We start from the raw sequence: 12,252 nt of genomic DNA on the forward strand, positions 1-12,252 counted from the left end.
ACTTGAATTTTAAAAATTTACGTGAACTCAGTGAAAAAGAATTAGCTCATGGTATGAAATTAAAGGGTATACCAAAACAAGTGAATTGCGATACGTGCAATAAAGCGAAAATTTGTGCATTACCATTTCTACAAAAGACTGAGCGTTCAACGAAGAAAGTACTTGAACTTGTGCATACAGATGTGTGTGGGCCTATGAAAGTTAAATCACTAGGTGGTAATCGATTTTTTGTTAAATTTATAGACGATTTTTCTAGAAAGACATTTGTATACTTCATGAAAGCCAAAGGTGAAGTTTTTGATAAATTTAGAAAACTTTGTTGAATGCCAAATGGACTGTAAGATAAAAGCCATACGAAGTGATAATGGTAAAGAATATATTAACAATGAATTTGATAATTTTTTGAAAAGTTGTGGTATAAAGAGGGAGTTGACTGTCCCGTATACACCCCAGCAAAATGGTTTTGCGGAGCGAGCCAACCGAACCATAGTCGAAATGGCCAACAGAAATTAGTTCATCACAATGCAATGGTGACTTCGCGACAAACATCATTCGCCTTAAGTCTCCAGAAAATTAGCAGTCAACAACTGAAAATGTAGGCGAGCGTGAAATGAAAAACGACTTCGACGATGAGGAGGACGAGTTTGCCACATCAAGTGATTCTGAAGCAGGGCAGAGTGCAACAAGTTCAGAACAAGATGTGTTACCAAAACGTGGGCGTGGTAGACCAAAATATATTCGAACAGGTCAACCAGGCAGGCCAAAGAAGCATTTTCAACTTTTAAATGTAAACTCTACAGAAGATGATGAAACGCCTCAAAGTCCAACGGATGCTCTTATAGCTAATAATACATGGTTGTTAGTTGATTTACCGAAGGGACAAAAAGCCATTGGTTCAATGGGTTTATCAAATCAAGCGAGACGCCAGCGGAAATATCGAAAAGTTTAAATCAAGATTAGTTGCAAAAGGTTGTGGGCAACAATTAGGTGTCAACTACTGCGAGACGTTCTCTCCAGTTTTACGTTACGAGACGATACGCAGTTTTAACCAGCATCGGGTTCAAAAGGTGTAGGCATGAGCCATGTTTGTACGTGAACAACAACAATCAGCAGTATAGTTATATAGCAGTCTACATTGATGATTTGAACTTCATATGTCCCAGCGAAAATGAAATAGCAGAAATTAAGAAGAAGATATCAGCAAAGTTCCAGATGCACTATTACGGTACTGTAAGTTATTTCCTAGGGTTGGAAATACAACGAAAAGGTGAAAAAGGTGCGATTTCTTTGCACCAGAAGAAGTACATCAGAGCAGTTCTCGATTCATTTGGTATGCAAAAATGCAGGGCAGTAGCAACACCACTTGATCCTGGGTTCCAAGTTGGATGCACAGACAAAAATTGTGTGAAGGTAAATGCTACTGAATATCAAACACTAATCGGTTCTCTCATGTATTTAGCGGTATTGAGTCGGCCAGATATTTTGCACGCAGTAAGCAAACTTTCCAGGCACAATACAGATCCACACATTGAACACGAGACAGCAGCTAAGCATATACTACGTTATTTATCGGGCACCATCGACATGTCCATTGAATATTGCAAGACTGGTGAAGACGTAAAGGGGTTCGCCAACGCTGATTGGGCAAACGATTCGTCTGACAGAAAGTCGTACACAGGGTACGCTTTTTAATTAGGGGGTATTTCTTTTTCGTGGTCCTCAACGAAGCAAAACATCACAGCTTTAAGCAGCACTGAGGCTGAATATGTAGCCTTAGCAGCAAAAGAAGCAATATTCCTGAGCAGACTATTAAGTGAGATAGGCTGGTCAAGCTCAACACCAATAACGCTATATGGTGACAACATAAGCGCACAACATTTCGCTAGCAATAAAATTCACCACAAGCGTACAAAACACATAGATATTAAGTCTCATTTCATTCGTGAAAAAGTTGAAAATAATGAAATCAATTTGAAATATGTATCCACAGATAAGAATGTTGCCGATATCTTAACAAAATCTTTGTCTAGGCAAAAGCACTGTAATTTTGTAAAAATGCTTGCATTAAATTAGAGTTTTGTTAGATATATATTTTGTAGAGTTAGATATATAAGCTTAAGAAGAAGTGTTGTAGTTGTAATCTTATTATTATTTATATGGCAACCTTCTAAATGATATTATCTGTATCATAGATTCCTAACTGTAACCGTAAATTACTTATTAAATTGTACATTGAATTCAGTTCAGTTCTTATTAAACCTTTAAACTATAAAGACCTCGTTTTATTATCAGTGGTTCTCTGCAACAAGTATCGCAATTATTGTTGTATTTCTGCACTACCTGTTTGAAGTTATTAAAATATATTTTATTTTTAATGCCTTCGTAAGTTTCTATTATTAATTGAGAACTAGCAAGCTTAATTTGCTTTATTAAGTATTGAAAGTTCAAAAGTCAGTAGTTTTAATATGCAATAAAATCAAAAAAAAAAAATTAAACAGTTTCGCGTTATATTAGAAGTCCAATATAAAATAATTTTTAATTGTAATAAATGTTGGATATCTGAATTTAAATGCCAAAAAATCATTATTTTTCCCGATCTGGCTACAATGGAAAATGATATAAAAAACTCATATTTTGACGCTTTCTCACACTGGAATAAGTTGGGCATCCCTTTATCCCTGATTTATTTAAACGACATAGTTCCCATATATATTTCGTTTCCGTACAGAAACATAATGTATCTCACAACAATAGACTAATTTTCAAACTACGCAACGTTCCACAAACTTAACGAGAAATTAGGTTGCAGCCTTGCCAGCTTTGGAACAATGTATACAATTTAAAAAAAAAAAAGAAATTGGGTTGCAGCCTTGGCAGCTTTGGAACAATGTATACAATTAAAAAAAAAAAGCGAAAACTAGTGTTTCATAATGAACGTTGCATACTGCACAACTCAGTAAGTTATTTTTAGACGATCAATACATTGAGACACATGTAACCACCCTACGGCATAAAACGGGTAACTTTGACATCGAACGTCTACACGGTACATTAAATGAACATTTGAGAATAATAGAAGCAGATAAAAGCAATAATACTCATATAATAACACAATACTCGTAATATTATACATTCAACAACAAAAATGGGGCCCATTGCTTTTATAATTAAAAATTATGATAAAGAATAAATTCAGAATTTATCTAGAAAATACGAAGAAGAAAAAATTAAAAAGATTGGTCAACTTAACCAAAAGGTAATTAACAAAGGAATTGGAAAAAATAAACTTAAATACAAGCAGTGCCTTGTTGAAGGAATTGACTGGAAGTTTATTCCACCTCGGTCTCCTCATTTCGAAGGTCTTTGGGAGGCCTCAAATAAAATAGCGAAATATCATTTCTGGCGAATTGTTGGTTCTGCAGTACCCACTTTAGATGAACTTAGAACACTCGTATGTCAGATCTCAGCAGTTATTAACTCTCGACCAGTTTGTCCAATTAGAGAAAATCCCGATGATTTAGATGTTCTCACACCAGGCCATTTCCTTATAAGTGCACTACTAACGTCTCTACCAGAACCAAACCTTTCAAAAATAAACACCAGTCGACTGAGCAACGGGCAGCGAATACAATTCATGCAACAGACCTTTTGGAAGAGGAGGAGTTCCGAATATTTATCACTGTTGCAACAACGCTCACGATGGCGATTTCCAAGGAACAATATCCCAATTGGAACTCCTATCCTTATCAAGGATGAAGCATTGCCGCCACTCAAAACGCTGCTTGGAAGAGTCACTAAGGTCTTCCTGGGGAACGATTCTAAAGTTCGTGTAGCTGAAGTTAAAACGGCCAATGGTATTTGCAACCGAGCCATCTCTAAATTGTGCGCTCTATCCATCGATGATCATTTGGCTGGCGGTATGACTCGCCATCGGGGGGAGTATGTTCAGAGCGCTCAGAGCGCCACCTGATAATTAAATGGCATCACCTACTACTTTTTGTAAATTTAGGCACTCTGCAATCCTGTCGTACATTAGATGTAACAATTGTTCAAATAAATTTCATTCGCTGTTATAAAGTGAACAAAACAACACGCTTCGGCTTTTTTGTTCTATTTCGCCTTTCATCGCTATTCGTTCGAGCGCAAAAGCTCTTGCTCGACGACATATAGATGTCGGAGCGCTAGTACAATTATTTTGTAGGTCAGTGTATATGCGTATGCCGGAGTGGCAATATTTTGTAAGTGAGTGTATGTGCCCGAGCGTCAGGCTCGGCGCAGGCGACGCATAGGCGGCATATATTGCGGTACTTTGTCTTGCAAATGCGCAAATAAGCATAGTAACAGGATAGAGATACTGTTACTGAGTGAGGTCCGATCGTATTCCGCGAACTAAGAAAGAACACAACTGTTATGGAACCGTTATGTGTTTTCAGTATGAAAGGAATGCGTGGTCATTGAGTGCTGTGCTCGCTCAAGTAGAGTTTAGTTGAGAAAGCGGCATTGAGACGATCGGAACTCACTGTGCTTCTTTAAAATAAAAATAAATTACTAGAAGAAAAGTGAAGTAAAGTAAAGTGAAGTAAAAGTAAAGTGAAGTAAAGGAAAGTGAAGTGAAGTGAAATAAAATAAAGATGAATTCAAATGAGTCTCCTACATAGATATATTTTTGTAATAAAAAATGGTTTTGTAAAATTTGGTCGGCTAACAACCGTAATGTTTATCTTCTATCCATTTTCGTTGAAAACATTATAAAAATGACAATCAGCTGTTTACGAGAGTTTCAAACTCGCATAGCTGCCGTCTGTTACCTACAAATTTCGATCTGATTAAGTGCGCAGTTAATCCGGATTAACGCTGTCGTCTGCCAACGCCATAACTCTGCCACACCACACACATCATACACACCACATCTTCATTACACCCCACTTCTTATCTTCCACATCACACGCACACAAAAACCATCACATCACTAATACAACACACATGAGGACACCATATTAAAGTAATGCATTTGAGTGTTTGAAGTGAGCAGACGGGTTTCTCTGTAGCCTAGGGTTGCCAGATAGAAAATCGTTATTAACTGGACAAAATAAAAAAAAATGGATTTGTCTGGACACCGCGAACAAATTAAATAAGTCAATTATTTAAAAAAAAATTATTATATTAAAAAAACATATATAAATTCATATTAATAAATACGTATAGGTATAAAACATATTTCAAAATGTATATTTGTTATTACTTTTTAAAGCCTTAGCCAATTTTATGCCTTTTTCTGTATTTAAAAATTTTATAAATTCGTTACAATTTTCAGATACATTTTGTCTTATTAAAAGCTCTGCTTTTATTAGATCTATAAGCATTTTGTTCCTTTCTTTCGAAAATAAATTATTAAATGAGCTAAATAATTTTTCACAAAAAGCGTTGCTAATTGGTATGGAAAATATGAATAAAATAATTTTTTTCATATTTTTCATTTCATTTTCATTGTATTTTGAAAAAAAATTAGACCATATTTTATCATTTGGAATATCTTTTGGCAAATTGTCGTAAATATTACATAAGGAGCAATATTCAGTATATAACTCATCGCAATTAATATCTTAATATATAAAAATCACGTGTCACGATGTTTGTTTTCGATGGACTCCTAAACTACTGAACCGATTTTAATGAAATTTTCAACACTGTGTGCAGTTTGGTCCAACTTGAAAGATAGGATAGTTTATAACTCTCCTTATAGTCGCATTATTTATTTATTGCAAATTATTTGTTTATTATTAGCAAAGAGCTATCCACCAGTTGGTGGCGCTAAGTGCGGTATTGAGTGCGGTATGTTACAGTAGATGGCGCTACAAACATTAAATGAAAATGCGTTGTTTGAAGTTTATATTATTTGTGGTAAAGTTATACGAGTCTATGACTTCCAAAAAAAAAAAATAAAAATTGGGCGGGGCGAAGTTCGCCGGGTCAGCTAGTCGTTACATATATTTAAGTTTGATATCACATCATTTAATTTAGTCCATGTGCATAATTTTGTCTTGATGCAAAACAAAGACAACTATTTCATAATTGAATTCTCGCCGTAATCGTACTTAGCTTCTAAGTTGTTTAATGTTTTTGTTAGGAATAATTCCGCTTGTTGTTTAAATTCATCTTTGTCATCTGGGTTCATTTTGCGCATCAATGTATTTGCCTTATTCCCAGAAAAATTATCATTCAGTCTATTTTTGAGGCCTATTCTTAATTTTTCCATTGCTGTGTCGACTTCAACAATTGTACATGAATTAGATTCCAATATTTTGATTGCCACATGAAAATCGTGCAAAACATTTTGCGCAAAATATAAATATGCTTCCGAAATACCTTCTTCAAAGCATTCTTCGTTTTCATTCATTACATCAATATTCGAAACCCTTCTGGCAACAAAATCCCATAGCTCCCTGCGACAGTTTTCTTTTTTTTTTTTAAAGAAAATATCTTTTGATAGCAGGCCAATCCAGCAGTAATCTATCTATTGCTGGTAGGAGCGAAAGCCATCGTGTTGGCACGTGTCGGAGAAGCGATTTATACTCCATGTTGGTGAACTCGAAACACTACTTTAACTTTTTTGTTTTGCACGATGAAGAACTAAACTCGTTAAAAATTTTGATAACAATATTTTCGATGTCAATTGATAAACAGCTTATTCCAACTTTTACACAATTGTTGATTACATGACAATTGAAATTTGCTTTTAATATGTTCTTATTTTCAAGCAAAAGTTTTTGGTATACCGAATTGTTAATTCCATAATTAACCGCTGCATTATCTGCACTGAATGCAGATATTTGATCAATACTCAGATGAAAATTGTCATTTATTTGCTTGATTTTGTTATATATATGATATTTGTTTATATATATGATTTTGTTATATATATATATCAATCGACTTGGAGTTATCGTCCAAAAATCCAGAATCTTTTTACAAATACCACTTTTGGAATCAAAATATTGAACAGTATATGCAAAATATTTACCATTGCCAATGCTTGCTGCCACGGTAGAGGAGGAGTAAAGAAAGTATCAGCTGATGTTATGTAAACAAAGGCACAGCTGAGAGGTGCCACTGTAGAAACGCCAAGTGTAGTCCGGGGTTGAGTTTCTATTTGAATCCAAGATGGCCGACTTTTAACCAAGATGGCCGACTTTTTACCGGAAAATGGTTGCATTGTGTTATTTTCTTAAAATTTATGGAAAAGTTGTCCCAAAAATATTGGTTATATATAAAACTTTAATATATTTTCAAAAGAAAATCGTTTTATTTTAATATATATTCTTAAAGATGAGAACAATATGAGCAAATACATGAAAAATTAAGTTTTTTATTTATGCCTCTTTTTAACTGTGGTAAGCTAATGAATGTTCACCACAGAAAAATGTTACGAACAAATAAGCAACCATGCCAAATAGTGGGGTCCAGATTATGCTCATTCACAGCCATATTTACATTTTTGCCATCGTAACCTCTATACCATGATAGTAACAAAGGTTTTTGCAAAACAATTTGTTCGAGTTTATCTTTAATTTTATGGATCGCCAAGAAGTTGGCGCCGAGTATAACCATTTGGAGTATTTTCCATCGATAAGAAACCCACGACTGGAGCGATATGCAAGTGAAACGAATAAATTGATTATTCGGCTACATAAATTATTAACTAATTTACCAATGGATCCCGTACTGCGAAAACAACATGAACGCAATGTGAGTAATTAATTTAAACCGCATATAATGTTTATTTACTTTTATTTAATTATGAATTCGTAGATTTTTACATGGTTGGATGGTAGCTCATAGAAATTATGCCCTAGTTGCGCCAAAAACTTTCACATTGCTCGCCATCAGCATCACTGCCGTTTGTGTGGAAGTATTATGTGCAATGATTGTTCAAAGTTCCTTCCAGTAGAAACTGCATGTAAGTAACTTAATTGTCTCCTGTTCTTATGTCATAAAAAATAATTTATTTAAAAATTAGTGCAACTTGCCAGTTTGGCTACATCACAAAGCGAAGCTATCAAGGAAATGCAAATAAATCAAATCCACAGCACCATGGTATCGGTTCCTGTGACCATTGTTTGTGGCTACTAGAAACTCGGCAAGAAATGCATGAGAGTCGAACATACCGTCCGCTTATTTCACAAATTTATGCTAATACAAAAACTGCGCAAAGATGTATTACCCGATATAGAAATGTATTTAAAAATTGTTGGTAGTCTTTACGATGGAGAGTCTAATTTCACCATTGCCGACGCAAGTGCGTTCAGGGGAAAAATTGGTCATGTGGCTGAAGCTATCGATTTGCGGAGTAAACGTATATTAGCTGTACCTTGTCAAGAAGGTAGTCGAGAAGGGGCCCTAAAAAAAGCCATACGTTTATCATGCAGCCAACTAATCAAAGACAAAATTCTGTCAATACGACCCCTACCTGAAGAAGAAGATATACGAAAAATTCAAGATCGTAAACGAATGGAGGCAGAACAACGTATTGAAACTGAACGCCGTCAAGCAATGGAAGCATATGAACGACAAGCATTAGCAAATAACGCTAGCGGCGGTCAAATCAGAGGAAATAATGAGAACGATTATGCTTACGGGGTAATTTTTTTAAATATTATTTGGTACGATGTAACTGTTATTGTATTTTTCTTTGCAGTCTGACTTGCGATCTATAGATAATTGGCCGGCGCAACCAGTAAATACACAAAGTGAAGATCCACTAGCAAATAAATATTATTAAGGGCTATATAAAACAAGCGCGGCAAGAAATGAATTTCGAAGTAGTGGAGATATTAGAACTAAATTTACGAGAACTGCAAATGGAATTCTACAAACAAGCAACTTAGGGAACTTACAAAACAAGTAACAAAGTAAAAGTATCCAAACTTGGCTTAAAACAAACTTATAATTGGACCCTTTTTCTACCTATTTTATAATTATAAACCCAAATAAAAAGTAAATTGTAACTAAATGTTTTATTTCAGTAGATTTTATTTATTGTTTCTTTTTTTTACATATTTTAGTGCCTACGTTGCATTTTCCACACCACCATGAGGTATGCAACTAGGCGCGTTACCGATTTTTTTTGGGTGTTCGGTTCCCCCGGAGGCCTATTTGCACCCATATACCTTAAAACTAAGCAACAAATATTTACAGAAAATTTAAATTAAAAATAACAAAAACAATTCAATTCAATTGAAAAATAAATTAAAAGTAAAAACAATTCAAAAATTTGTATAATAAAAAAAGTAAAAACAATTCAAAAATTTTCTATAATAAAATATATAAAAATACATATGTATGTATAAAATAATATTTAATATGTACATATGCCAACATATTCAACATTCTAGCATACTAACCTGTCGATCGACCTGCACAGGAACGGGATAGAATTGCTCTGTGAAAATAATAATAAAGTAATAATTTAATTAAATAACTTACTTTTAGATTGACCGTCCGTCCGTCCGTTTGAATATTTTCAAATAATATGCCAGTATTGCTATTGAGCATGTCAAAATAGTGTTGCGTAAGCTAATTTAAACTCCTTTTTACTACTAAATAAATATTGCAAATTCAATAAATAATTTTTTAAGAATAATTTTTATTTAAAAACTTAGCTTAGAACTAAAAAATAATATAGTAAATCTGTTAGGATGGTCAAACACTCCATTTGGGAACGAGTAGAATTCCTGATCGCCGGCGTATAGCTAAATTCTGACATTTAAAACGTGTACGTAGTTTGTGATTACAAAAATTTATAATTAAAATATAGAAAACATGGCTATTATAATTATCTCTTGATTTATCTTACAATAAAAAATGTGTTTTACTGTTCAGACGAATTGTTATGGTACGTAATATAAAATTTTTCACAATAGTTATCTCTTATGGTCCACTCATTATCAAATATAATTTCCATTTTGTCCATGAATAAGTTAACTAAAACGCTTAAAAATATATAGCATATTTATCTATATCATGAAGGTATAATTAATTTTTGTTATAACAGCTAAAATCTTTACTCTATAACAAAAATTGAAAATAGTATTTATAAATGTACAAATATAGTACTATAAATTTATAATTTAATATTATAGCATTTTCGCTTTCTGCAACCCGTTTTAACCTCTCGCCACCCTTATTCACCAGAGGTGGCCACGATGTTGTTGTTGTAAAAGTACACTTGAGGGATAGCTTAAGGGCTGTGAATGGCTCTTTTTCTATGGTGAATGTTACTTTCCCTACTCCTCTCTACCATGCTTGCTGCATCGTTTCCAATAGCAAAATAATAACACTTTTTTAAATCCAAATCTACTTGCTCTTGCGCAAATGGTCCTAATGCCGGCCATAGACCACACAAGTAAACTGCACAAGTCTAGCACTGCACAGTGCGTTTGTGCAGTGTATGGGGGTGTTTGTGCTACTTGTGCAGTGAACTGAGCAATATCAAAATGATTTTGATATTTTTACACAAGTCTGAATACTGCGCAGTGAATTTTGCTCACTATAGCTGTGTCTTCCACAAAAGTAGAAGTTAATACATTGTTAGCTGTTGGAAGATCTGCTGTATATATGATGTATAGTGTTGGGCCTAGAACACTGCCCTGGGGTACACCAGCCCTTATCTGTCTTTCATCAGATATGAAATTTCCCACTTTTACCATAAATTTTCTATTTTTTAAATACGATTCCAATGTTTTATATAATTTTTAAGGTAGAATATTTTTAATCTTGTATAAAAGGCCCTCATGCCATACCTTATCAAACGCCTGAGCCACGTCTAGAAATATAGCTAAACAGTACTCTCTGTGCTCAAATGCTTTTCTTATTTCGTTAGTAATTCTATTTACTTGCTCAATCGTGCTATGTTTTTTACGAAACCCAAATTGGTGCATTGGTATTATATTATTTTCGTGGAGGAAAGGAGTCATCTTTGATAGTAACAATTTTTCAAATATCTTAGAAAGACAGGGTAGAAGACTGATTGGTCTGTATGAAGACGGCTGTGTTAAGTCTTTCCCAGGTTTGTCTATCAAGATGATCTGCGACTTTTTCCATGAATTTGGATAGTGTCCGAGATTAAGAATTGCATTGAAGAGCAAAGAGAGCACCTTTACGGTAATATTTGGTAACTCAATTAGCATTTTTGGGGTAATATTACCATGTCCAGGTGATTTTTTGGGGTTAAGCTCTTTTATTATTCTAGTAACTTCAAAAGTAGAAGTCCTAATAGACACATGCGACTCTTTTGTGGTATTGGGCAAGGTTGGCAACTCAAAGTTGTTCTTTGGGCAATTGGGTTGAAATACCTTTTCTAGGTGATTTGCAAAGCAATTCGCCTTATCCTCATCACTACGTGCCCAATTACCATTCAACTGTCTTAGAGGCATGTTGGAATCTACTGGTGGCTTGAAAGACTTTTGTGCTTTCCAAAGAGAATTTTGCTTGCAAGAATTTGGACACAGCTTCTTTATATAATTTTCAGTGTTGTGTTCCTCTTCGCATTTAAGCGCTTTTTTTAACTTTCGTACAGCAGATTTCAGTTGAAGCAGAGTTGAAGGGGATCGATTTAACTGCCATTCCCGCCTAGCTCGCCTTTTCCCATTTACAAGTTTCTCTATTTCATTATTGGTGATCTTTCTAAAACCAACTGGTTTGTTATTTCTTTTTGGTGTTGCCAATACAGCTGCATTAGTTATTACGTCATTAATTTCTCTTATATTTTCATCAATGTCTCTTCCTGTATTTATTTTGCAATCAATATTGATGTGGGTGCTGATATACTTTCTATATTTCAACCAGTTAGTTTTATGTGATGTTAGAGAAACTTTTGGCTCAAATATCATGGGCTGTTCGTATAACTTTATTAGTACAGGAGAATGATCAGATGATAAGTCTGTACATGTATCAGCTGTCATAAGCGATCTATCTATATTTTTGACTACAGCAAAATCTATTAAGTCTGGTATTTTTCTTCTATCACTGGGCCAGTATGTCGGCTTACCAGGAGATATTATATCCAGCTTATTATGCTTATTCATAATAGTGTAGTACAACTGTCGTCCTTTCGGATTAATAAGACGTGAGCCCCAGTACGTGTGTTTTGCGTTATAATCTCCACCTGCTAGAAATTTTTGACCTAGTGTTCCAAAAAAGTCTTTAAATTCTATTTCTGTAATTTTAAAACGAGGTGGACAGTATATAGCAGTA

At 34.3% G+C, this 12,252-nt stretch overlaps 1 pseudogene; it reads left to right on the forward strand.

Annotated features, from left to right (window-relative positions):
• Positions 1-7,527: 7,527 nt before the first annotated feature.
• On the forward strand, positions 7,528-9,072 carry LOC125779500 (rabenosyn-5-like; annotated as a pseudogene).
• The last annotated feature ends 3,180 nt before the right edge of the window (positions 9,073-12,252 follow it).

This window comes from Bactrocera dorsalis, chromosome 6 (assembly GCF_023373825.1).
Source record: "Bactrocera dorsalis isolate Fly_Bdor chromosome 6, ASM2337382v1, whole genome shotgun sequence".
NCBI lineage: Eukaryota > Metazoa > Arthropoda > Insecta > Diptera > Tephritidae > Bactrocera > Bactrocera dorsalis.